General features: G+C 36.8%; 1 pseudogene across 1 annotated transcript in view; it reads right to left on the bottom strand.

The window, feature by feature from the left end:
• Positions 1-4,456: 4,456 nt before the first annotated feature.
• LOC308515316 (ferritin light chain-like) overlaps positions 4,457-23,607 on the bottom strand; it is a 306,095-nt pseudogene continuing 286,944 nt past the window's right edge. Inside the window, exon 2 of the transcript in view lies at positions 4,457-4,699. The product of the transcript in view is annotated as a ferritin light chain-like (transcript). The remainder of the gene's footprint in view (positions 4,700-23,607) is intronic.

Genomic DNA, 23,607 nt, shown 5'->3' on the forward strand with positions numbered 1-23,607 from the left:
TTTTTACAATTGGTTTAACTTTAGTTATTGTTAATCTTTTACTGCGCTTAATTTATAAATTAAACTTTATCATAGTTATATATGTAGGGGAACAAACAGTGTATATAGGGTGTGGTACTATCCGTGGTTTCATGCATCCACTGGGGTTCTTGGAACTTATCCCCGTGGATAAGGGTGGACTACAGTATGTAGGCCTAAACAACTGGAAACATTGAAGGATTACTTACTTTAATAATGGGGAAGAAGCCCTAACCTGTTTGGCTCAATGGATAGAGCGTCGGCCTGAGGACTCAAGGGTCCCAGTTTGATTCCGGTTTGATTCTGGTCAAGGGCATGTACCTTGGTTGTGGGCACGTGCCCAGTAGGGAGTGTGCAGGAGGCAGCTGATCGATGTTTCTCTCTCATCGATGTTTCTAACTCTCTATCCCTCTCCCTTCCTCTCTGTAAAAAATCAATAAAATATATTTTAAAAAAATAATGGGGAAGAAGACTGGAGGATGCAGCTTGGTCAGGGGTTGTCCAGGGTGGGGTGGGGGTGGGTCAGGTGATGTGTCAGGTGATGTGTCAGGCATGCTGTGTTTGTGGTGTTTGCTAAAACATCCAAGTAGTGCGTTAAAAACAAAATTGCATTTATGAATCTGGGGTTCAGGGAAGAGATTGGGCTGGAAATATAAATTTAGGAGTGATCATGTAGATAGCATGAGTTTAAACAAATCATCTGGAAAGTTAATGAAAATGAAAAAGAAAAGAGATCAAAGGACTAAAACTTGGAACACTCCAGTATTTAGCAGTCGTGGAATTAAAGCAGGAGACAGAAAAGGAGACTGAGAAGATATGGTCAGAGATGGAGGAAAAAGACCTAGATCTACTGGGACATTTCTATTAGCATGCAAAGGTTTTGGTATGTCTTCCATACTAATTACACATTTTCCTTCAGCTCTCACCAGTTTTATTTTTATTTTTTCCATCTCTTTAGGGAACACTTTTTGAAAGAGAAGTCTTTTTCTTACTATCTCCAGTTTCTCTTACAATTCTCTCTTGAACTTAATCAGGCTTTTGTTCCACCAATCCAACAGGAATGCTCTTTTCAAGTTCACCAATAGCATTTTCATTGCTAAAAGCAACGGTTAATTCTCAGCTCTCATTTAACTCAGACCATCAGTAGCATTTGATACAATGATATATGCTGCCTTCTTTTTTTAATGTTGGCTTTACTTGGCACCCGGTCCCCCTCCCTCCCTCCACTTAACTCCTGACCAAAGCCTTGGTTTCCTGAAAACTACTCTCTTTCTCTTCTTAATTCCCTTCTACCTCTCCCCTGACCCCTTTTCAGTTTCATTTTCTGATTCCTCTTCATTTCCTCATGGCTTAGGCCTTGGAATCTTTATTTTTTCATATCTACTAGTAGCCTCACCTCCTACATACTCATCTAGTTTCACAGATCTAGCTTTTAATGGCTGAAAATTTATATCCATGTTCTAGACATTGTCTTTGAACTACATTTTCTTTTACATAGAACTGCCCAATAAGTATCTCCATTTAAATGCCTAACAGTCATTTTAGTTTATTCAAAACTGGTATCAGGGAAATTTCCCAAATAGACCTGGTACTGAAGACAGGTTCAACTGCTTGTGTGCTGCAACAAAAGCCAATACAGTGGGGCCTTGACTTACGAGTGTCCCGACTAACGAGTTTTTTGAGATACCAGCTGTCTCTCGGCAGATTTTTTTCATTGAGTTGACAGAGTAATTTGAGTTAATGAGCTCCTTAACGAGCTCGGTCTTGGAACGAATTAAACTCATAAGTCAAGGCCCCACTGTACTCTTGAGACAGGTGCTCATAAAAAGAAAAGAGATTTATTCAGGTGCCGATTACCCAAGAAGATGGTAGACTCCTGTCTTAAAAACCATCTTAAAGCCCGAATGATGTGGCTCAGTGGTTGAGCATCGACCCATGAACCAGGAGGTCATGGTTAGATTCCCGGTCAGGACACATGCCCAGGTTGTGGGCTTGATCCCGGGTAGGGAGGGTGCAGGAGGCAGTCAATCAATGATTCTCTCTCATAATGGATTTTATAGCTCTCTCTCCCTCTCCTTTCCTCTCACTGAAATAATATATATATATATATATATATATATATATATATACACACATATATATATATATGGTCAAGTCAGTGACTTTCATAAGGAAAGAGAGGGGAAGTAGATATGTACAGGCAGCATTCTATCTGGTTTTGTTAAGGATCTTGGTGACAGCCTGTTGAATTGCTCTGGTCAGTCAGCTCCTGCTCACATTGAACTGAAACTGCTGGTCCCTGGAATGTACTTAAATTGAGGCTGTTAGCAAAAGTTTTCTTTTTCCTGCTTCTGTTTTAACAGGATTGTTAATAAATTTACTTTGGTTAGTACAAGATCACATACCCTTTATTCTCTGTTACAGATCCACCGTTAGTCTTGCACATCTCAGTAAATGACAACTCTATTCCTTTCCATACTCAATTAAAAATCCATACTTCACACTTGACTTCTTTCTCTCACATCCAATATTCGATATATCAGCAACTCTACCTTTAATATACCTTGAAATTATGCTATTATTCTGTGCAATATCCTCCAATGGCTTTCCTTTTCATTCTGAATATGAGCTAACATCCTTAAATGATCTACCAAGCCCACAAGATCTGGCTTCCTAATTATTATCTCTCCGATGTTTTCTCCACACTCTTGATTATGCGACCTCAGTTCCATTGACCTTCTAGCTGTTCTTCAAATATATCAGACATGCTCTTGAATAGGATCTTTGCAATTGCTGTTCTCTCTTCTGGAAAGTTCTCTCCTCAGATATCTACATGTATAGTTCCTACCTTTCTCCAGGCCTCTACTCAAATATTATTTTCTCAGTGAGATCTTTCCTGGTCACACTATCACATTACTTTTCTCTTTTTCTAAAATTAAAATTTATTATTATTATTTTTTTAATTTTAGAGACAGAAGAAAGAAGAGAGAGATAGAGAGAGAGAGAGAGAGAGAGAGAGAGAGAGAGAGAGAGAGAGAATCAATATGAGAGAAAAACATCCATTGGCTGTCTCCTGCATGCCCCTTACCAGGCATGTACCCTGACCAGGAATTGAACCAGAGACCTTTTAGTGAGCATGGGATAATGCTCAACCAACTTAGCCACACAGTTCAGACCTGCTTTTCTCTTTAGTAAACTGGTAAATCCTGTATTTTACTTAATACTCCTTGCTTATTATTTTTACAACCAAACTAGAAAATATGTTTCATATCTCCAGGTTCTAGAACAGTGTCTGATGTGCAAGATTCAATAAGTAGTTGCTGAAAACTGAATAATAAACCTGACCTCTTTCTCTTGCTTTATCAGCATCTCCCTCTTTTCTACAGCATCCCTACCAGCATACAAACAGAATTTTAATATCTCTCATCTTGCAAAAACAGAACCTCCCTTAAATCTCTAATTTCCCCATGTTACCACCTACTTTCTCTACTCCTTTAATGGCAAAACCTAATGTAAAATATATCTCTTTATAGTTACTATTTCCTCTTTCTAACATTTCATCTATGTCATATCTTGCTGAAATAAGGTTCAGATATCCCCTTGCCTCTCTCTCTCTTTCTCTCTTTTTTTTGGTTGTTGTTATAATAACATTCACATCTTTGTCTCCTTTGTCTTCAAACTTCCTAGTGGCATTCACAATAGTTGAACATTTTCTCATTCTGGACACACATTCTTCTTTTGGCTTTTTGGATGTCACATCTGTACCGCTTATCTCGGATTTTGCTCTTCTGTATCAGTTTGCCCTTTGTATGTCTGATTGGCAGAACTGAGTTCACATACCTGATCTTCACCTTCAAAGAAAGTAGGAAAGTGAATTTTCAGACTTATCTTTTAGTCAGAGGGTACTTATAATTGGCAAATAAAAATGGAAATATGTGCAAATGTTCTGGAGGCTAAAATATGACAAAAGTTCACTACATCTCCCAGATCTAATTCATTATGAAAGACTCTCAGCCTTACTTATAAAAATATAGCTTGTATCCATCTGTGTCTTTAGCTCTACTGAATCACCTTAATTCAAGTGACCATCTTCTGTTATCTGGAACTAAAATAGCTACCAGATCTGTGGACACATTTCCCCCTTCTCAATACATTTTCAGCACAGTAGGTAGAATGATCTTTTTTTAAAAAAGTATTTCTATCTAGGTCTCAGATCATTCATTAAATAAGACAGTGTATATGAGACAACTTGGTTTTTATTTGTTTGGTGTTTTTTTTTCTGCACAAAGTTTTATTGTTTCATTTGGTCCAATGCATGGGAGAGGGATTCTGGGTGGCTTAAAGAATGGCTAGTAGTTTCAGGGAGAGGCTCAGGTAAAAGCCAGACACCAGGGGAATGCAGAGGGGCCTCTCAAAGGCCTCTGGGCCCCACAGGCTCCTAGTTGTGCTTGAGGGTGTGCCTTTCGAAGAGATACTCACCCAGCCCAGCCTGGGCCCTGGCCAGCCTGCAGAGGTGAGTCAGGTGTCGCCCATCTTCTTGATGAGCTTCACCTCCTCACCCTGGAAGTGGGTCTCCAGGAAGTCATAGAGCTGAGGGTCTGCACAGGTAGGACCCAGGGCCTGCAGCTCCCAAAGAGCCTGGTTCAGGTTCCTCTCCAAGTAGGGCAGCTTCCAAGGCACCCTGAGTTTTGCCCACTCATCTTGGGAAGGTTTCAGCATATCCTGGAGAGAATGAGGCCACTGTGCTGGTTTTGCAACTTTAAGAGTCGCTCAGCTCCCTCCCACTTCTCTGCCAACTCTCAGAAGAAGTGGCCCCCGCCCTCCAGAGCCACATTGTCCGAGAGAGGTAGGTGTGGGGGTCCCACAGATGCAGGCTGGCCAGGCGGTTGGCCTCAGCCTCCACTTCGGTGGAATAATTCTGATGTATGTGGGAGCTCAAGGTTGTTTGGCAATAAGGTTGCTCTGTAAGAAGAAAACCGGTGTGTTGGATGGTCCTGGAGGTGGTTCTGAAGGTGGTGACTGGAAGAAGGGGCGTCCCTGGGGCTGTTCCTTCCAAATACTGTTGAAGCAAGAGACAGATCTGGGACCACCGAGTGCACTGACAACTTTGTTTTGTTGTTGTTGTTGTTTAGTTTTTTTCTTTTTTAAGCTTCAGGTGCAGAGGGTCATAAATGTGTGGGGGTTTTTTTTGTTTTCTTTTTTGTAAATTATAAACTATTAGATGAATTAAGGTGAAATTTTGTTTTACAAAAACAGTATTGATATTTAACCATTTAGTAAACTCAGTGGTTGCCCTACTCAGTTTGGCTCAGTGGATAGAGCCGAAAGGTCCCGGCATTGATTCTGGTCAAGGGCATGTACATTGGTTGCAGGCTCCTCCCCATCCCACACCCTGGTCAGAGCTCGTGCAGGAGGCAACCAATTGATGTGTTTCTCTTACATCAATGTTTCTTTCTGTCTTTCCCTCTCTCTTCCACTCTCCTTAAATTTAATGGAAAAAAATATCCTTAGGCAAGGATTAACACACACACACACACACACACACACATACATAAAGAAAACTCAGGGGTTTCCACTGTTCTTTTATTTTATTTTATTTTTTAATATATTTTATTGATTTTTTACAGAGAGGAAGGGAGAGGGATAGAGAGTTAGAAACATCGATGAGAGAGAAACATCGATCAGCTGCCTCCTGCACATCTCCTACTGGGGATATGCCCGCAACCCAGGTACATGCCCTTGACCGGAATCGAACCTGGGACCCTTCAGTCTGCAGGCCGATGCTCTATCCACCTAGCCAAACTGGTTAGGGTTCCACTGTTCTTTTAATAAGACTAAATCCTTACCACATCCCACAAGGTTGTATATGATCTGGTTCCTTTAAGTTCATATAAGTCTCAAGGACATTCCATAATTTTTCTAATTTTGGGGGGTTTTCTCACCTTGAATTTTTGCCCCTCATTCTTCACTTTGTCTACAATATTCTGCTCCTGACAATGTGCCAATGAGAGCAAAGGCTAGTTTCTTCTTATTATTAAAAGGAATTATCTCAGGTAAACTTTTCCATGATAATCAAAATAATCAGCCCTAATCCTATCAGACAGTATTTTTTGTTTGTTTGGTTTGTTTGCCTTTTTCACTTTACTTATTTATATATTTATTTATTTTTAAATTTATTGGGGTACTATTGGTCAATAGGATCATTAACTGGATCAGCCAGTCGTTTTATTCTATCACTGTTCAATTTTTATTTTTCATGTCACTTATATTGGCTTCTGCTTTTTCTGTTCTCTGCATATAATGAAAGCTACACATGTGCACACCATTTCACTAGAGCCTAAACATGGCACATAGCAGACACTCAATAAATTAGGTAAAATTTCCATTTCATCTCTAAGATAATATTTAATTGAAGAGTGGCATGAGAACTCATTTTTTTGGGGGGGGCATGGGTTTGGGCAGCAGCCTCAAAGAGGCCCCCCAGTGATCTTTACCTCCTGGTATTTGTGTTCTCTGCACTTCCCTTTCCTTGAGTATGGCTTGATGATTGACTTGCTTCTAATGAATAGGATAATGCATGTGATGGATCATCATTTCTGCTTTTTGGTGCCCTCTCCTACATTCTTACTCACTTGCTCTGAGGGGATCTAGCTGCCATGTGATGAGAAGCCCATATGACAAAGAAATGATGTTTTCAGTCAAGTGCCACCAATTTCCTAAAACCTGCCAACAGCTGCTTGAGTGAGTTTAGAAGGGATCTTTCCCCCATCAAGCTCTGAGGTGACTGCAGCCATGGAACCACTGATATAAGCAGTATACAGAACTGTGAGATAATCAAGGTTTTATTTTAAACAATTAAACTTGGGGACATCTACTACACAACTATAGTTAACATATAAAATGGGGAATATCTTCAGTAGGGTGGATTTGTGTAGGGTATTTGATGGGAGATTTGTAATCAACCAGAATAAGGAAGGAAAATTAAAACCCCAGAATTCAGAGGGGATCATAGCATAGAAAACTGCTAAGAAAACCTTTTAATTTTATTTACTTTTAAACTTTGTCTTGTTTCCACCAATTTTGAGATACTGAGACATTTTTAAAAATACCTTTCAGATTCTCTTTCCCAAGCCACCTACTTAGCTCTAAGTGTGACAGAGGGACACCAAGACTAGGAATGGAACATCAATTTGAAGAAACAACAAACAATTACCAGAACAGTTATAGCCTTATACTTTAATACAACCTAAGAAGAAAGTGTATCTTGCATAACGTAGTTTTTCTATATATGGGTTCTAATTATAAGATACAATTCTGATTCATAAAGAGATATTTCCAAGGGGTCTAGGGTAACTTCAGTTGTTTTTTTCCAGTAAGAATAGCTAAGCCATTTCAATTGAACTTCAAATATTCATATAAACTTCATTGTTTATATAGGAAACTAAACAGTTTGATTACCCTTTGCCAAGATTACTGTTTGAAAAGTTAGTTTTCTGAAAGTATTGATATGTGTATTTTCCAAGAGCATTAAATTATAAAAGTGAAAATTATGTGACTTGTCAGTTCATTATGCTTGGGAAGATTTGAAGGGTGAATTAGATTTTATAAAACATATTGAGTGTACTATATATTTTCACCATATCTTTGAGTTACTTCAAATGTATGAAGAGAAAAAATAATTTTAATTTTCTGTCTCCAAAATGCAATTTTATTTCTGGGCTCATTCAGCAGAGGAGAAATAATTTTGACATTTGTTGTTTCAATATATGGTTTAATATAAGACTAAAAGTCTTTGTGGGAAATTTGTGTTTGTGCATTTAAAAGTTTATGTTTGAAAGTATGAAGACTGCTTTTATAGCTGAGGGAAAAACAGACATTTGGAACTGAACTGAAAGTCTGAATTAATAGAACAGGGAACCTCTATTCATATGATTAATATAGACTAAGTGATACTACTTGTAAGCACAGAAATAGCATCATATCACCTATTTCAAGAAAATTCCACGTCTAGGGTCATGCCAATAAAGATTGGGCAATAGGGGGTGGTAGGGTGGTGGGAGAACTGACATAATTTTGAGATTAACTAATTTTTAGCAACTCTTAAAGGGGCAACTCATAAACATCTAATACAATTTTTATATTTTAAAAAGTTTAGTCTATAGTGGTAATCATACAGATATATTTTTTTAATTGTGTAATCTTTTATTCTGAAATATGTTAGCTTTATGAATTTGTCACATGTTGACTTACATTCATATTAGATAGAGTAGATCTATTCAATTGAGGATTTATTCATAATAGATGTTTTATCATAAGCATTTTAACTCAATTGTACTTTTGACATTTGTTGTTTCAATATATGGTTTAATATAAGACTAAAAGTCTTTGTGGGAAATTTGTGTTTGTGCATTTAAAAGTTTCTGTGTCTAGTGACCAGAAAGTTTATGCTTAAGGGTATAAATTTAAAACAATAATTTACCAGTGTAAATATCTTAGCATAAGCATGCAAGGCAAAGGGTATATAAATTTTGTTAATGTGAATTAGTTAATGCAACTTAATTAATGTTTAGAAGATATATTAAGATTAAAAATAACAATGTTACAAAAGAAAAATAATCAATTTTCATATATTCTCGTCAAGTACTTAAAATACTTACAATGTGTTTGATGATAATGATCACGATTGTATATATTTTCAAGACTAGGGTGTATCTAGAAGTTAACAATATTATAATCTATCATGAAATGCAATTGGTGCATCCAGTGGTTATAGAAATAAAAATGTAATTTAATGTAATACATTTTTTCACAGTTGCTACTTTGTTTATAATTCTTTGTTTTTTAAAACATTTTTGGCATTTATTTTGGCATTTATATGTTCATAATTTTTTGTTGTTGCTGGGATAGAATTTTCTTTATATCTGAGTTAAAGTCACCATTTGGGAATAGAATGTTTCTTAGAAAGATTAAAGCAGCACTTTGAGCCATTGAAACTGTAATATTATTTTGAAAAAAAACATCTTAAGAGGTTTATACAAAGTAAATTGTATCTACAGTTAGGATAAGGTAAGAATTGTGCTTCCAGAGATTACTGCATAAATTTTTGTTGAGAGGAATTTCCCTGTGGTTCCGTGTTATTACATTAGGTGAGGTATGAGCTTTTGCATTTTCTTTGGAGTCATCTATCATTGGCCATATCACACATGGAATGTGATGATACTAAGAACCAGGGCATTGTGTGCTCATTGGGCACACTTTTCTAAATGAGACTCACTGAGGATCAGACCATACTCACAGAGATTCCCAATCTTAAAAAAATAAGAAGAAAATAATAATAAAACATTGCTTTCAAATACATATGGACATTTGGAATCATCTTCCTTGATGGTGTAAAATGTTGTATTCCATTTGAATGCCATTAATTTTGATCTGATGAGTCAATCTTCTGTGAAGATTTGCTTGTAATAATTTCCTATTGCCTTGCACTGACTGAATCCAGAATTTATTTATTTTTTAATTCTTGCCTGAGGATATATTTTTACTCATTTTTAGAGGGAGGGGAAGGGATTGAGTGAGAGAGAGAAACACCAATGTGAGAGAGAAACATCAATTTGTTTTTTTTCCTATAAGTGCCCTGACCGGGATCTAAACCACAACTTAGGTATGAGCCCTGACCAGGAATAGAACCTGCAACCTTTTGGTGGAGGAGAAATGTCCCAGCCAACTGGGCTGCCTGGCCAGGGCCAGAAGTTTTAATGGGAAACATTTAGTTCTAGGATTTTATGGCTTTGTATTGAACCACTAATTATTGAATATATTTAATACAAAAATAAAAATTAAAGAATATAATTCAGGAAAAGCAAGTCATTCACAGATAATTTATCAAAATCCCATGGTTGTCAGAATTTGCTACTTACATACAATTTTGCGCCACAGACTGGTAAAAACCTCCACCGGGGTTCTGCAGTGTTCTTTTTCTTTCCTATTGTAGCATCACAAGCAAAAAATTCATGATATCATTATTTTTATGTTGATATTTATTATTAAATTAAACAACTATGTTGTTGTTTTCTCCAAAAACTCCAGGGTCAATCAACAAAAAACATGTTGTTAATTTTTAGAAGTTCAAAATCTCATCTAAACCTGGCCTGTGTGGCTCAGTTGGTTTGGCTTCATCCCATGCATTGAAAGGCTACTGGTTTGATACCCAATCAGGGCACATGATCAGGTTGCAGGCTCAATACCTGATAGGGGGTGTACAGGAGGCTGCAGATTGATGTTACGTTTTCACATCACTGTTTTTCTCTCTCTCCCTTTCCCTTTCTCTCTCTCTAAAAATCAATAAACTATTCTTTTAAAAAAATCTCATCCTGACTTTCACTATACTGCTAAATGAAGCTATATCTATGCTTGTTTGTAGAGAGTAGGAAAGAAGGAAATTCAAATAGGGTTGTTATCACTGCCCTTCATAAAATGTCTAGTATTTAAGAGGAGGATTTTAGCCAAGGACTTTCTTTTATAATTGTACAGATATTTGTCTCATTCATTAGTGGATGCCCTATTATAGTCTTTATCTCCCTGTTTTAAAACACTGACACTCTTTTTGGCTTGGCAATGTTCTCCTCTATTTGTGTTAAGTTTCGGTAATTGCTATCGCATCTATGTGTAAAACAAATCTCATTTGATTACTAGACTAAATCAGCCTATTTGTGTACAGAACACCAAGGGACTAGAACTTAGTCCCTTGAGTACTTAACATTTCTTGTGAGTCAAAAGCAAAGCTAAAGTAAATTGATGATCAGAGGCACCAACGCCTAAAATCATGGGTAGAGCTGACAGATACACTCTGTTCTATGCAAAGCTTGTAGACACATTATTTTTTCCTCAATAATTTCCAAGAGAAACTGAGAGTGAACACAACTCAGATGCAATGGCAGCATTTAACCACTAGGAAGAGTGCATTGACGGTCTCCTATTAATTCTTTTAAAACCCTAAATTTAAGTGAATGGTGCTCAGCTGGAATTTCTACTCACGTTGCTTATTCTGAAGTAAAAAGACACATGAATTCTCTCTATGGCTGTCTTCACTGCATAGTCTCATTTGTGCGCTTTTGATATTTCTTTCTCAGCTTCTCTAGCAATTATCTGGAAGGGGGAAATTGCCTTACTTGCTAATCTTTAGTTTCATTTCCAATATTTTTGTATTGTGCTTGGATTTTGTTGCATGTCTATATTCTTATATATTTAATCTCCTTCCCCTCTTGAATTGGTAAGGAGTCAGGACTAATGATGACTCATTAGAAAGTGCATGGTAGAAGGCTGACATTTACTATACATATGAAGGGTAACTAAAATAAACACTGGCTACAAAATTCAATAAAGTCAAAGCAAGAGAAGAGAGTTAAGAGACAAATTCAAGCTTTTAGGAGAACTGTGTGTGACTACGGTTAAAATAAATGGGGGAAAAAAGGTAAATTTGGAAGCACTTCATCAGCCTGGAGGCAAGTGGGTATAGAATCGTTTAATACCATATCCCAATCAATGGGTTTATTATAATGAGACTCGTTCAGTATCCTTTGATGTTTATTTTCAACTGGCTCCCATAACACTTATAAGAATTCATTTTTTTTTAAAATCAAGCTGGAGGTCAAAGATGGCTCTTTTGCTTTATTTTTAAATTATATGCAATCACTAATATATGTTAATATATAACCAGTCATTACTCTGTTTTAACTATTTCCAGGAAGTATATACAGGTGTGGACTGGCAGGCCTACCTCTTCATCACAGATAAGTGAATCATAATAGCTTAGTGCAATTCAAGATCCTCCCATGATCTCTCAAGATGGATTTGCTGTGGTGTTGCTTGGTAGATGTGAAAAGACTCTTGTCACTCAGATTTTAAAAATTTGTGGGCTTTCCCCTTTACTTCCTAGTAACTAATCTCAAGCCACAGGCCAATATTGGTTAATGCTATGGGGACTGTATCTTCCTCTTGCCACTGTGCCCAGAATTTTGGGTATGTGGCACCTACTTTGAATTCCTGGGCCAATCTTGAATCTGCTGAACTAGATATTTCTAGGTCTCTGTATTTGTCTGGTTATTAGACTTTTCAGCTTTAAACTGTCAGCTGTTTTCCCAAGAGTCTCAGCTTGTCTAATTTCCTACAATATTAATCAGGACTATGGAATTGTATGTGCAAACTTTTTCTCATCTCTAGTTCTCCCTAGTGGGAGCTGCCATCATATATTTTCTAAAATATGGAAATAATCTCTTAATAGTCTTCCTTTTCCAGTCTTACCACACATATTAGTCTGTCTTCCTTGTGGTAGCCGTAGTCATCTTTTTGCAAAAAATCAAATCACATTACTAATCTAGTTCAAAGCAGTTCAGTGTCTTCTCATATAGGCTATTACTAGTCTCCAAAGATAGCTTCCACATTCTGATCTTCTAATGTGACTTGATATTTCTACCACTTAAATGTGGAAGTCCGTGTCCTCTCCCTTTAATTCTGGATGGTACTATGACTCCAGTGGAAATGACACTACTATAGGCGATAAAATCAGATAAAACCATTCCTGGTTCTCTTGGACACTTGCTTTTGAACCCAGTCCCCATGCTTGGATAATCCCAGGTAGCCTGTGGAGAAGCCCATATGGAGAGGAACTGAGGCCCCCAGCCTCAGCTAAGTTCACAACCAATTAATGAATTACTTTGCCATCCATTTAAGGGAGCCATCTTGACATCTGGAACAGAGATGGGCTATCTACATCAAGCTCTGTTGAGACTGCAGAATTAAAAGCAAAGGAAATTATTATTGATGTTTTAAGTCACTAAGTTTTGTGAAAGTTTTATTTTTAAATACAGCAATATAAAACTAACACAGATTTTGGTACCTGAGAGTGGAATTCTGCTGTAAAAACTTTAAGACATGTAGCATTGGCTTTGGGACAGGACACCTGAGGAACCTTGAAACTTGGAAAAATGTTAACAAAAGCCTAAAAACCTTGAGGAGTCTTTCTTTGACAGCTCAAAGAAAAATATAGTTGGAAGAGATGAAAATGTTGGCAATAATATTACCTGAAGTAATATAGAATATAGGAAAATTTCCAATGAACTCAATGATCAAACTAAGGGTATTTTCAGGCAAAATATTTAAAGTGTCACTTGGATTTTTTTTTCAATTGCCTATGTATAATGTGAGAAGAGAGGAATGAGATAAAAATGACTCCTTAAAAGTAAAGAATCCAGATTTTCTTAGTTTCAAACAAATCTGTTTATCTTCCCAAATCTCTCTAGGTGGCAAATGATGCTCTAATTAATGTCTGGCTTAAGGGAGAAGATCATATGTGCTGTAAAATTTATATTAAGATCTCAGATCTGAGGTGGTTCCTCATAGGATCTTTCAAACAGACAAAAGCCCTTCTAAAGATCTTAATGGTGTAATTTTCAGTGCTCTCAAAGGGCTTATAAGCTTCTCAAGGATGTGATTCCCAAGCAGTGTCATGGTGAGGTCAAGGAAGAGAATAACTTATCTCAATAACCAAAAAAGATTTGTGGTTATTGCTTTAGTCTGGTGAATTAAATTATCAATCAATATACAGAAAGCCCACCAAAATGCTAAAGGAATTGTATCTGCTTGTGATAAAAGGACAATAAATATCACATGAGTAAAGGCCCTGAACGCTAAAACTTTTAGAAGATGGGCATAGGCTTACAAAGGCTTAGGGAAAGGAAGGTGGACACAGAGGAAAGAAACAAGAGCTCACTGAGTTGAGCCAAGAGCAATGGAAAATACCTTACAAGGAGTAAGGCTGAACTGTAATCAAGAAATTGGCAACATGTTCCTGGCTTTATTTCAGAACTGCTATGGTCTAGTGCAGTGATGGTGAACCTATGACATGTGTGTCAGAGGTGACATGCTAACTCATTTTTTTGGTTGATTTTTCTTTGTTAAATGGCATTTAAATATATAAAATAAATATCAAAAATATAAGACTTTGTTTTACTATGGTTGCAAATATCAAAAAATGTCTATATGTAACACAGCACCAGAGTTAAGTTAGGGTGTTTCAAAATGCTGACACGCCGAGCTCAAAAGGTTCGCCATCACTGGTCTAGTGACTACTTTTCCTGCCATTTTGAATGGGAGTGTCTATAGCAGTTATTCAATGCCCATTATGCCATTTTGTTTTGAGTACTTGGAGACTTAGAAAAATTCTCTCTTTAGGTTAGATGTGTCATATCACATCACAATGTAAAAAAGCAGTGCTCAAAGAGCTGTATATGAGTAACTGCATATAAGGAGTATCACCTATACATTGACTTGATTTAAATAATTTCATTCTTTTTTATTTAAATCTTTATCTGTTGACATGTTTTCAGAGAGAGAGAGAGAGAGAGAGAGAGAGAGAGAGAGAGAGAGAGAGAGAGAGAGCTTGGTTACCTCCCAATAAGCACTCTAATCAGGGATAGAGCCTGCAACCTAGGTATGTGCCCTGACCAAGAACTGAACACATGACCGACATTTTGATGTATGGGACAACCCTCCAACCAATTGAGCTATAGGGCCAGGGCTAGATAATTATATTCTTGACTTTGAGTTGATACAATTATGGAATTGAGACTTTAAAATCTTGGGAAAGGTGAAGAATATAATTTCCATGTGAGAGGCATATAAATGTTGACAAACTGTGACAGATTCTATTTTTCAAAGATGTCTTTAACAAGACTTCCTATCTCAAAATGTTCTTGTTACAATATGACTTTGATTTTCCTCCCATTGAGAGCTATTTTCTTTCCTTGAATCTGGGCAGATTGTGACAGTATGATTTTTGAGATTAGGTCATAAAGTGTGATATATCTTTCAAGTTTAGTTAGAATGTTTGCTCCTAAAATCTACCTTCTATGTTTGTATAATCCTAAGGGACTGGTGTGGAGAGGCCCATGTGAAGAAGAACCTGGCCCTTGGTTTACAGTCTTGACTGAGCTTCCATCTAATCACCAGCACCAGTCATGTGCATAATCTGTCTTAAAGTTTTCAGTTTCTAGTTAAACTTTCAGCTGATGCTGATTAGAATATTTAATATCTGTGAACAAAGTAAATTAATATTATGGTTTAAGCCACTAAGTTTTGGAGTGGTTTATTACATAGAATATCCAAGTCATACAACATTGAACATAGGAAGTTCATATGAGACCCTTTAAGACCTAGTTTCTACCTATTCGCCAACGTTATGTGCTTGCTTTGTTCCAATTAAACTGAGTTTTCTCTTGTTTTCTACAATATTGCTAATACTTGTCTTTAGACTTTGTCACTGTCACTCCTGTGATAAAAATATTCTTTCTTTTGATCTTGAAGTTTATACATTACCAAGAATTCCAGCTCATTTACCTATTTATTTTTTATCATGGTCTATCTATCTATCTATCTATCTATCTATCTATCTATCATCTATCTATCTATCATCTATCATCTATTGTCTATCTTTCTCACTACTAGAACAAGCTCAAAGAAAGCAGGGGGATTATTCTTTTGTTGTCTTCTCTATCTCCATTACCTTGGCATATAATAGGTACTCCACAAATATTTTTTGAGCTAATTAATCAATGGAAATAAGTATTACAGCATAGAGAAAAATAGAAATCTAAGATTTAATAATGTTTTCTAGAAAAAAATGAAACACATTTTTTTGTTATTGAATACATTAAATTAGCTTAGAAAAATGTTCACTATTTTGTGGTATTGTGAAAAATAAGTTGATTTCTACACCACCTGGGTCATTTCTATAAATTTCTCCATATCAAAAAATCGCATAAAATCAAATTTTCATATAAGGCTAAGTATAATGACTTGAGTTTTTCTATCAATATAAATATTTTACTTTCTGTAAGACAAAACTTTTCTTTTTTAATATAGTGTTTGGAGTTTAGTGTTAAACTATTTAAACATTCTTTTCTAGAGAGGACACATGTCAGGCAGTAGTCATTAAAATAAAACACTCCATTTCCAGGAATTTTGGATATGAATCCTTGGTATAATCATGATGCAGCTTTTCATCCAATCAATGTGTAAAATTATATATATATATATATATATATATATATATATATATATATATATATAATTATTTAATTGGAATTTCACATTTTTGCATTCCCATGCCTGGGTAACAGAGTACACAGATATAATTAGAATAATCCTTCTCATTTAGAATTAGCCACCTTTTCAGAGTTCCAAAATAAGAGGAATTGCCCTAGTGAGTGATTTTCTCCCTAGGAAGAACAGTATGCTGAAGTCTCATTAGTATCTAATTCTAAAAGTATCAGGGGATCTATTTATATTAAAACCTAATATTTGAAGCTTTCTCCAATGTTCCTTGGGATTTTCTTAGATATCCTTAATGAGAAAGGTATACCAAATTCTTCTAATTTGAGAAGCATGAAGAGGAATTCATAGCCTCAGGCCCTCAATCTTTTACTCTGAGCTAGATCTTTTCTGAGCAACCTCTATTATTGGCTCTTACACAAGAATCTCTTGGGATTCGTAGCTGTAAACCCTAATTGGCTATTACTTCTTGCTCATTTTCTTACTTCTTTGATAAGAGTGAGAGGTTGAGCCTTCAATAGATTTTACACTTATGTGTTATTCAATTAGCAAAATCATAATGTAATTCCACTTAAGTGCAAACAAAGCAGCAGCAATCATTACCCAATACTAATTCCAAACTCACTGTAAATAAGTCAGCCCATGTTTTCACTCACTCATCTCCAATGCATAGAATAACAGCGTATTGAGATTTATCACAGTGCCTGGTTCTTCCTGATGAGCAAAAAGATTATATTTACTTGTGCTTATCTTTCAGTTTCACAAGATGCCCCACTAATTTCCATCCTGTTCCCTTAAGCTATTGTGTACAGTTACTTTCCCCCTCACCTGATTCCCACTCTTGGCTCCTTATCTTTTTCTTCAGACCCCTGCTTGGCTTTGTTCCTGGATTAGTGGCATCTCCTTTGGTGATGTAGTTTCCTTCTCTTTCCTTACCTTCATATAATCTTGCAGCATCTTTCATCATTCTCCACATATATAATTTGCCTCATGGCATACTATATTTGTAAAATACATAAGAGATCGGTAGTATTTTTATTTTATAGGTGATGAAACTGATGTGTAGAAGATAAATGACTGTCCAGAGGCCATGATTTGTGAGCTTTGTAGTGGGTTTAATGGGAAGGAAGTACAGGTAAAATGCCAGACAGGACAGAGAAGTTAGAGAGATCTGAGATGAGTGATAGAGACCTAAGAAAGAGGGAGTTCAATGGTCAAGGGCATAAAATGACCTAAGGAACAGTAGAAATAAAAAGAGGAAAAGACCTTAAAATTGATGATTCCTCTGTTCTGATAACTTCAAAGTACTTATAAATTTGAAATCTCAATCAGCTCATTGCTTGGGGATGGATGAAAAAAACAACAACACACACCCTCATACAGAATATCTATCTCTTCCTGAAACTTTCAAAATTCACAAAATTCTTAAAATGTAGAGAGAAAAATTAATTTGAATATATCAGTTTTATATCTGTCATTGCCATTTATTTTTATCTCTCCAAATACATTTCATAAACTCAATATATTATTTAATCTTATCTACCTAACATGATATTGTTCAGCTGACATATTCTAGTTATTAAATATTAATCACACATATTTTATTGACCTAAGATTATGCATTTTGCTTAACTTATTTGGGAAGAAAAGTGACTTTAATAAAGATCATAGTTTCTAGTGTTAGTACCTGCATGATCATATCATCAAGGGAGGACTTGAGGATGCTATTATTACACTTTCTCAAAACTTATCAGTTTTCCCTAATGCTCTCTGTTAGCTTCAAGTTTGGGCATCTGTAAAATGCCCTTTCTCTTTTCTCATTTTCAGGGCCAATGTGAACAGCTGCAGAGTTTGTAGATGATGCAAATCCAAGGGATGCCCCTGGCATTCTAAAGTGGACAAGCTGCACAAATCTACCTAATGGCCCTGCACCAGTTTCATATAGCACAGTTTCTATTAGCCCCTCAGCAGAACATACTCTACTCACTACAAAGAAAACAAACATATACCTCCTAATCAACAGAAGATATATTTGATGCATGTCTACCATGGGGCAAGTTGTGTTATAATGTTGGGGACTCAAAAGTGAATAGTACAGACGAAGACCCACTTTCACAGAGCTTACATTCTAGTATGGGGAGAACAAATAATATAATAAAAATACACAAAATAGCGGGAGTAGTAAAGGCTATGAAGGAAAATAAAGAAGGATAATAGGTTAGAGACAGACATGGATGCTGTTTTAACGGGGGGAAAAACAACAGCAATGCATGTCTCTTAGGAGTGGAGATATAAGCAAAAAAGCTACTCTGTATGAGGATAAAGAAACAGAAATTTGTTCAAATGTACAAGTAAGCCTGCCATACAAATATGTGGAAGAACAGTATTTCAGGATGAGGGAATAGCAAGTGAAAATGCCCTGAGACAAAAGTGTACTCAGAGTACTTAAGGAATAGCAAGGGAAACACTGCCTGGGGTGAAGTAGACCACTAGCAAAATGGTAGAAAATGAAGACACAGAGAAAGCTTGATGAGGCTGAGTAGTGACATAAGCAAAATAAGACTCAGCAATCTATTCTAAGTGTGTTGGGGAAGTATGGAAAGGTTTTGGGCAGAGAAGTGACATTATCTGATTTGCCACCTAATAGTATCCTTCTTGCTGCTGTGGGAGAATAGATTGAGAGATACAAAGAGGCAAATTGGGAGGCTACAGAAATTGCCCACCTTAGATATGATAATGACTTCATTGGGTGGCCGGTGGTGGTGGTGGTGGAGGTGCTGAGAAGAGTGAAAATAAAAACATATGTTCAAGGTAGCTACGATGACCCTTTGCTGAGACTACTAATCACTGAGACATTAGATAAGAGGTTTAAGAGATTTAAAAAAAATGTGATTGCAATATTGTAAGACGGAACAACTAAATGGTGGAGCCATTTTCTTTCATAATAAACCTTGGAAAAAAGGAAGTTGAGGCAGAAAATAATAGAAATCAAGAGATTATGTTTATAAGGTTGAATTGAGGTGCCTAAACACATCAGTTCGAGATTATTATGGTTTATATTGGGCCAATTGAGATAATCTGGAATTTTATTTCGAAAAATTCCCTTCCCTGAACATTCTAGATGGGTCTTAAGAGATGTTTTGCATGAGGTTTGAAAGACAGAAATGAAGCAGCAGCCATACTCCTTTTATTCTCAGCAGCATAACGAGGGGATGAGTTTTGTTTGAAGTGTACACTCATGGTCACTTTATCTGCTGACTCACCTTGCTGGCATAAGGCAACATCCAGCTCTCAGAAACGTAATGAGTATAAAAAGAGAAACAAATATGAGCACTAGCAACATATATTTCACTGTTTGCATTATAATGGATAGATGCATAGTGAAAACAAGCCATATCATTAGACAGTGTGGCAAGGAATTTAAGGCATAATTAAAAAACAGTAGTTGGCCAGAAAGGATACCAAACACTTTTACAACAAAGCTCCCATCGGTTCTGGAGCCTGGCAGGTGCTGGCAGTGCCTTTAAGAGGCTAGAGAGTAAGATCTGCTGCAATTTTGCTGGGCCAGTTAAAAATAGCCCGAGGCCAGACACATGCCATCCATCAGAATTAAGTGGATCACTCAGCACCTGCTTCCTGTACCCTGTCTTCTGTTACCCCATGTGCTTTCCCAGATACTGATGGCTCCTTGGCCCTTGCTTCTAGGTGTAATAGTGATCTCTGCCCAGGGAAAAGGTAATGATCTCTGGAATAAGATATGCAAGCTGGGCATATATTTATCATCCCAGGATTGAGCTTCCATTGCTAATAATAGCTATCTTGTATTGGAATCCTCCCTCTGCGCCAAGGTCTTGCAACACACATTCCAGATTTGATCTAATTTAATCCTGGCACAGTGGTCTAAGGCAAATTCTAGTATCATTCCCATTTTTTTGTATTGGAATAAATTTAGTTTTAAAAAACATAAGTACATTTTTAATGTCTCATAGGAAATGGCAGAATAATAGGGACTGGGTCAAGTGCCACCTGCCTCTAATGACAGAGCTGACTTACTCTATTAAATTGCTTTCATGAGCTAAGAGGAAGCTTGTGAAAAGCTCCTTTCTTACAGAGACTTCTGGGAATGTATGACTGGTTATGTTGAAATTGAACTCTGATTGGGTCCTAGATTCTTTGAAATCTTGAAGGAAAAAAGTAGACTCTGCAAAAATTCTTGTGATGTTTCAAAGGAAATAAGATTCAGTTTTGAAATAGAGATAACAAATATATCTTTAAGACGGACTCTTTTATTCATGAAAAATCACTTGAACGAACCGTATAACTAGGTAAATAAAAAGCTGATTGCACTATCAGAGAAGTTATTCTGGATTCTTCATTAGAGCAGTAAAAATGTTCGGTATCATAATAAAAAATATGTGGTCACTGTGGTACATCTCTGCAGACTAACATCTGATATTTTTGTTAATGGAATGTGATTTGACTGTTCTGAAAAACAACATCTTGCCCTGTGGAGAATTCTGAGTGCTTGCTGAGGGAATATAGAAGCAGAACACCAAAAAGCAAAGAAGATGTTGCCTGATAGTCTTTCTGGGACCCCTGGGTATAATCAGTGGTGAGCTAGGAAGCTAAGGTGAGCTATAGAACTGAAGCAACAATAGCTGGAACAAAAAGGCAAAGGATACAATCTACCAGGAAGATATCACCATCATACGCTTGTATGTACTGAAAAACATATGGCCACAAAAAATATGGAGCAAAACTATTAGAAATAGAATTTCACATAATAACTGCCTTTAAAAATTCCAGTATATAAAGGCTATCATCCCCCCCAAATACTCATAGAATATTATTAGTAAAAATAAATAAAATACAAGCCAAATTCATACATGTTATGTTAATGGAAAACAACTCAATAAAATTAGAGTTTAAAAGGAAAAATAGCCCGAATTAATATTTTACAATTAAATATAAATACTTTTCTTATTATTTGTGTTAAAGAGGAAATTACAGACAATTTGGAAATGAGACTCACTGGATATTGAATCATATATAAAAATCATCCTCAGGAGAAATATTATAGGAGTAAATGCACTTTTTAATAAGCCTGACAATAAATGAAACTTACTTTTACCTCAAGAAGCTAGCAAAACAGCAAAATATACTCTAAAAGTGTTAAGAACACTGGAGGTCTACAATTTGCATAAAGATGATAGGGATACTCTGGAAAGGAAGATGCGGACTTAAGTTCCTGGTCTCTGAGATTTGAGGCTTTACAGTTAAGTAGGGGAACTCACATGGCCCCAGTCAAGTTCTGTTTAGTAGGGAAGCTCACCTGGCACACAGAAGGGAACTCATCAGGAATGAAGGTGACATTATCTCCAAAACCTCAGGGTTGTTTACTGGTCAGGGCTGGTTCAATGGTATGTGTGGATGACACAAGAAGGCCCTTTGGATCTAGTCAAGCTGACATGGTATTGGTCAGGGTTCTCTAGAAAACAGAACCAACTGACAATTTAGCAAAGAAATTAGTTAGCAATTTCCAGAGTTTAACTGGAAGAGTGAATGTGTACAGAAAATCATGATTATGCCAAAATGTTGAATATATATATATATATATATATATATATATATATATACACACACACACACACTATAAATATATATACTATATAATAAAGAGGTAATATGCAAATTGACCATCACGCCCTTGGACAAGATGGCCACCCCCATGTGTTCACAAGATGGCTGTGCCCATGTCATCACAAGATGGCCGGCAGGGGAGGGCAGTTGTGGGAGATCAGGCCAGCAGGGGAGGGAAGTTGGGGGTGATCGGGCTGGCAGGGGAGCAGTTAGGTGTCAATCAGGCTGGCAGGGGAGTGGTTAGGTGGTGATCAGGCTGGCAGCGGAACAGTTAGGGCCAGGGTGCACAATTAGGGGCAATCAGGCAGGCAGGCAGAAGTGGTTAGGGGCAATCAGGCAGGCAGACAGGTGAGCAGTTGGAAGCCATCATGCCTGGATTGTGAGAGGGATGTCCGACTGCCAGACATCCCCCGAGGGGTCCCAGGTCCCAGATTGGAGAGGGTGCAGGCTGGGCTGAGGGAAACCCCCCCAGTGCACGAATTTTTTGCACCAGGCCTCTAGTGTGTGTGTGTGTGTGTGTGTGTGTGTGTGTGTGTGTGTATTCCAAGACATATTTAAATAATTTTAAAATTAATATCACATGGATTTAATGATGATGTTATTTTGCACAATCTAAATCAGTGTTTGCAGAATAAAAGTGGCATTACCTGATATAACAGGGCCTTCTGAGTTGGCACATGGCCCCCACTACACCCCACGTGATGATTCAGCTCTCCTTCTATTATTCTCCATTCACATTACTGAAACCTCTGTTGGAATAGAAAAGGTTAGCATCTTTTAAGCTTGACTTCTTAAGTATGTATATTATAAAAGGAGAAGAGCATATAATTAATGTTCTGAATCTAACTCTATTCCTTTCTCATTTTCCCAGGGCCATTAAAGTATCCCCTCAGGTCACCAACTCATTTCCAAACTACGGACAATGTGGGCACTGGAATCCCCTGACAGTGCTTGTTTATAATGACCATGCAGGTAACCTGATATGAGCTTATACATCACTAAAAGGAAGAGGAAAATTAAATTATTTTTATTAAAAACTTGTGATTACCAGAAGATATTTGCAGACCTTATTTTGTTTCAGAAACACCAACCCACAGCAAAAGTGAAAAAAATTGAAAAGAAAGGAAGTGCAGGTTCTCATCAGTTTGCTCATATGATAAGGATGAGAGATGCTATAATGCTACTTCATACTGTAGCAGCTTTGATGATAGACTTCTAAAACTTGATAAGAGCTAAAAAAAAGAGGGTCTTTCTATTTCTTTCTACTTGTTATTATTGTATGTTGTATGTCCACACCTACTTTCCTATCTCATTACTTCAGCCAGTCTGTTTATTGGCTTCTTTGGAGAAAATCAAAGAAAAGGTAACCTAGAATTGAGTCCAAGTCATCATTCTCAGTCATCCTCACCCCAGGCAAATTTCATGGTCTGTTCAAAAACAATTGGTTAAACAGTAGAGATTGTTAGGACCTGGAATTTGTTCAAATGAGAGATGAATTACCCTTAAGGATCATAATTTCCCAATTTAATCCTCACTTGAGGATATTTTCCCATTGATTTTACAAAGAATGGGAGGCAAGAGGAGAGACAGAGAGAGGGAAACATCCATGTGAAAGAGACACATTGATTGGTTGCCTTCTGCATGTGCCTCCACTAGGGCTGAGGATCATGGAGATAAAGCCTGCAGCTAAGGTACGAGGTATGTGCCCTTGACCAGAATTGAACCTGAGATCCTTCAGTCTGAGGATAGATGCTTTATCCACTGAGCCAAACCATTTAGGGCAGGTCTTTCTATTTCAACAGAATCCACTGTCTTATAGGCAAAATGACAAATTTAATAAAA

Source organism: Myotis nattereri (assembly GCF_964212035.1).
Source record: "Myotis nattereri genome assembly, chromosome: 3".
NCBI lineage: Eukaryota > Metazoa > Chordata > Mammalia > Chiroptera > Vespertilionidae > Myotis > Myotis nattereri.